The sequence below is a fragment of the Nesoenas mayeri genome, assembly GCF_963082525.1.
Source record: "Nesoenas mayeri genome assembly, chromosome: 2".
Lineage (NCBI taxonomy): Eukaryota > Metazoa > Chordata > Aves > Columbiformes > Columbidae > Nesoenas > Nesoenas mayeri.
In genome coordinates this window covers 88,613,320-88,618,251 of record NC_137543.1, presented here as the reverse complement: position 1 = coordinate 88,618,251, position 4,932 = coordinate 88,613,320, and positions in this window count along the sequence as shown.

Below are 4,932 nucleotides of genomic sequence, written 5' to 3'. Positions count from 1 at the left end.
GGAAGGGAAGGGGAAGGGAAGAGAAGAGAAGAGAAGAGAAGAGAAGAAGAGAGAGAAGAGAAGAGAAGAGAAGAGAGAAGAGAAGAGAAGAGAAGAGAAGAGAAGAGAAGAGGAGAAGAAGAAGAGAAGAGAAGAGAGAAAGAGAAGAGAAGAGAAGAGAAAGAGAAGAGAAGAGAAGAGAGAGAAAGAGAAGATGAAGAGAAGAGAAGAGAAGAGAAGAGACGAGGCGAGGCGAGAAGAGATCATCATCCTATCATTTCTGTCATTCTGTTATTCTGTGGTCTCCTGGAGGCATGACCAGCCTGTGGGCTGAGGAGCCACGTCTTGCTCAAATGCTCAGGGAACAGCCGATCGCCGGTGTTGGGGTCAGGAAGGAATTTTCCCCCGAGGCAGATTGGCCCTGGTCCCCGGGGGTTTTTTTGCCTTCCTCTGCAGCATTGAGCATGACCACCTGTCAGAGCTCCTCTGTGCCCTTTTGGCTCAGTTCATGCCCACTGCTCTTGTCCTCCAAGGCACCCCTTGTGCCCTGGCTTTCTCGGGTTCTTTCTCCCAGGGCAAGTTTGCAGCAGGAGCCAGCTCTCCTCCTCTCCTTCTTCTATTAAAATTTGTAATTTAATAAAATACATATAAATTAAATTGTATCCTCTGTATCCAGTTGTATCCTTGTATTTTTTTTTTTTTTTTGAATCTAAAACCTCTCTGGCATTTCAGTCGAACAGTCACATCTTTATTGGACTCAGTGTGGAGTGTACAGAATAGAGCAGCACAGCACAGCACAGCATCGTTGTGCTCAGTAGTTGTGCCTGGAGCATGATGAGCTCTGACCCAGGCCTGAGGGCTCCATCCAGGAGAGCCGCTCTGTGCAGGGCAGGGGCCAGGCCCGTCCAGCAGATGGGGCAGAGACAGGCACACACACCTACAACATGGCTCAGGCAGGCACCAGAGTGGTCCCAGGCTGCAGGAGACGGTGGGGGTCCCCAGGGAGGCCGGGTCCCAGCCACTGAGGCCTTTGAGCACCCCTAAGACTCTGTACACATGGATGGCTGGCAGCTTTGGAGACCGAGTATTGGGCCAGGTGGACCTTCTCTCTGATGAGGACTTTTGTTCTCAGATTCTTTTGTTTAGGTATGTTTTTTCCAAAGCAAAGATTTCAGGCATTACTAAAAATGAGAACAGAGAAGAGGAGAAGAGGAGAGGAGAGGAGAGGAGAGGAGAGGAAGGAGAGGAGAGGAGAGGATGGAAGGAGGAGGAGAGGAGAGGAGAGGAAGAGGAGGAGGGGAGGGGAGAGGAGGGAGGGAGGGGAGGGGAGGGGAGGGGAGGAGGGAGGGGAGGAGGGCAGGGCAGGGCAGGGCAGGGCAGGGCAGGGCAGGGCAGGGCAGGGAAGGGAAGGCAAGGGAAGGGAAGGGGAAGGGAAGGGAAGGGCAAGGAAGGCAAGGGAAGGCAAGGAAGGCAAGGGAAGGCAAGGGAAGGCAAGGGAAGGCAAGGGAAGGCAAGGGAAGGGAAGGAAGGGAAGGAAGGGAAGGGAAGGGAAAGGGGAAGGGAAGGGAAGGGAAGGGAAGGGAAGGGAAGGAAAAGGGAAGGGAAGGGAAGGGAAGGGAAGGAAAGGGCAGAGAAAAGAGAAGAGAAGAAGAGAAGATAAGAGAGAGAAGAGGAGAAGAGAAGAGAAGAGAAGAGAAGAGAAGAGAAGAGAAGAGAAGATAAGAGAAGAGAAGAGAAGAGAAGAGAAGAGAAGAGAAGAGAAGAGAAGAGAAGAGAAAAGAAAAGAGAAAAATAACACTGCCCCTGCATTTCTCACACTATAAAAAAGACCACCTTGGAAAAGAACAATGCAGTTACAGTGTGATATGGTGTCTGTTAAGAGAGTTCACATGAAGGAAGAGTCAGCTATTCAAAGAATTAACTGAAAAGAAGCAGTAAGTGAATGTCTGTACCTTGTCACTGAACTCAGGCTATAGCAGAGAGCAGTGAAAGAAGTAGGTTGTAAAAATTTTAGTGGAGAGGTAAAAAAATATCACTGTGCCCTAGTCTGGATTATTCTCTTACAAAGGTGGGTCAAAATGTCAGTGGTTGTTTTTCCAAGTTGTCGCTACAGTCATAGAACAAATCAGTAGTGGAACATAAGAGAAACCCAAGATATGGACCAGAGGGGACTCTTAACATTGCTGGAACTGTATTTTTTTGTGGTTGGCTAGATATATGCTATTCACACACTTTACATAGTCCTTTGCACTTGATTTGTGGCTAAGTGGTAAGGTATGAATTATGTTATTTTTAACATGTGTATTTCAGGTGGGTAAAAGCTGTTACGCAGTTGTGTGTACCTGGGATAAAGCATTCTGTCATGAATTGTGACAAACCAGGAAGAGTGGTACATAAAATTACTTCTTTATTGCCCCTATTGCCTGCATTAACTGTTTACTAGGTGCTGACAGGCAGGCCCCTGTGGCCTTTCTTTTGGTTTGTCACAAAGGAGTGCTGGTTTCAAACCAACAAAGAGAGGAACATAGTAGAGGTGGTCAAAGTGGAATTTGGGTGCCAGTGATGGGCAAATGACAGAATTCACATTTCCTTAGGACTGGAAAGAGGGAACACCACAGTAAAAGCAAACAGGATTTCAGGAGGACAGATTTCAGTTGTCCAGGGGGTTGTTAGGTAAGATTTCCTGGGAGGCTGATCCAAGGAAAAGAGGGAATTCAAAAAGAAATTATGTAATGTTAAAGAAGTTATATTAAAGGTGCAACTGCAAACTTTCCAGGTGCAGAAGATGGTCAGGAAGCAGAGTAAGCGATCAATTTTGTTAGATTCCATTGATCCCAAACACAGAAGAAAATGATACAGGATGTAGAAACTGTGTCAGAATTCTAAGGACAAATTTTCAACAGCACACAGGAGCAACATCAGAAAGGCCAAGGCAGTAATGAGATGCTATTCCTAGCAACCCTTGCTAGTAAAATATCAATGCATTAGTAAGAGGAAAAACAGGGTTAGTAAACTCATCAGTGGAAGCGTAGATCTATTTACAGATGACATTGAAAGACAACATAGCAGTATTTGCTAAAAAGTGATGCACACAATTAAGATCAATAGCAAAGGAAAAAAATCTGACCCCCAAACAGAGGAAGAACAGGTTAGACAGGCATTTGATCTACTTTGTGTTTTCAGATTGGTTGAATCTGAAGAACTAAATTTCACCCTAGAGCACTTCAAGAAGTGACTATTTTACTCTCATAGCTCTTTATGGTGGTCTAAGGGGACATGTGGCTTATGTGTTGGTGCTCAAAAGCAGAGGAAAACAAACATGACTTACACTGAAAAGGAGGAAGAAAAGGCCAAAGAATAATTGACTAGCCAGTTTAACTCAGTTACTTGGAGTTTAGAACCACATAGTCAGAAGTGACAATGTGTGACAAGCATCACAAGGGGAGAAAAAGAATGCACGTGGATTTTTGACTAAATCTTGGGATTTGTCAAGATCTGATTTAATTTCTTTATTTGGAAACTGAATGGACCTGTGGATTGAAGAAAAACCAGTAACTGTCATGTTACGTTCTTTGACTAGCTACTAGCTCATCTGCTGTTGAGTACTGTGTCTATAAGCTGAATGTTCTCAAGGCTGTCAACATTGACTCTGAAATAAGCAAATCAAAGAAAACAGGTCTGAATAAGTCTAATATAAAATGAATGTGAAATAAATTTAAAAACCATACTGCTACGGATAGCATTCATTCTATGTCAAAATGGAAGGACAAATATTGTCAAATACCCAGGGACCATAGTAAGGTCTGTATGAAGTGGTGTTATCGTTAACAGTATAGAAGGTGCAATCTGTGAAGCTGAGGGGGAATGCAAGTAAGATGGATGAGAAACCAAACTTGCTTCAAATGATGGTCTTGATAAAATAAATAAATGGTCTGCAGGAAAAATCAGATTAATTCAACAGGGACAATGCAAAATACTGCATTTGTGGGAGACTCATCGATTTGAAAAATACAGGATAGGGAACACTGATGTAGAAAGTATAAAACTTAGAGTGGAATAACAGGAATAACAACAGGGTATCGTTGCTGGAAAGGGCAAATGCAATACAGACACAGATGTTGTCCTGATTTTGTTAAAAACCAGACCAGTTTCAGTGAACTTTCCTTTCAGCTAAGTTCTTCTAAGTAACTGCACTTTTCTGATTTTGGCTGCATGTTTTTCAGACACATTTCACTCCAGAACTGATAACGGTAAGTGAGAGGGATGTATTTGGAAGGAGGGGCAAACAGAGCAGGTGAGTAAAATTGACCAACTAAGTATTCCATCCCATACACATCATACACCCTATAAAAGTGGGATATCACGAGGGTCTCTCTCTCTTCAACCATGGCCGGCATCTGAAGAGGATCCTGCCTGTCATGTCTGCAATCTGAGGCCTGGTTCCAGACTCTGCATCCCTGAATCCAGTTCCTGTTTGCTGTGGAATCCAGCCCAGGACTTCCGGGTGCCTGCCCTGCAGCTGCTGGAGCAGCGCCAGCTCTGCCACAGCCACCACTGCGCTGTCCCGGGAAATTCAAGATTGGTTTTGTATATTTTGTATTATTTTCTCTATTTATTAGTAGCATTAGTAAAGCGTTTTTAACTTTTCCCAACTTGCAAGTCTCTCTCCCTTTTCTTCCTATTGCCTTTCCTTGGTGGGAAGGGCTGAGTGAGGGCTTAACAGAGGGCGTTTGCCACAGTTTATTGTTGCCCTGTAGTAAGCAGTGATAGGTGTATAATCCACAAGTACATGAATGTATTATTTAGTGTTAGGATCTCAACTGGGGCACTGTGTTTGGTGCTGGACATTGAGAGGCTGGAGGAGAGCCATAGAAATTACCAGAATTCTAGAAAATATGACATGGAAGGAAAGACAGGGAAAAGAGTGGGGTCCTTTAGCATAAGAGATGATGA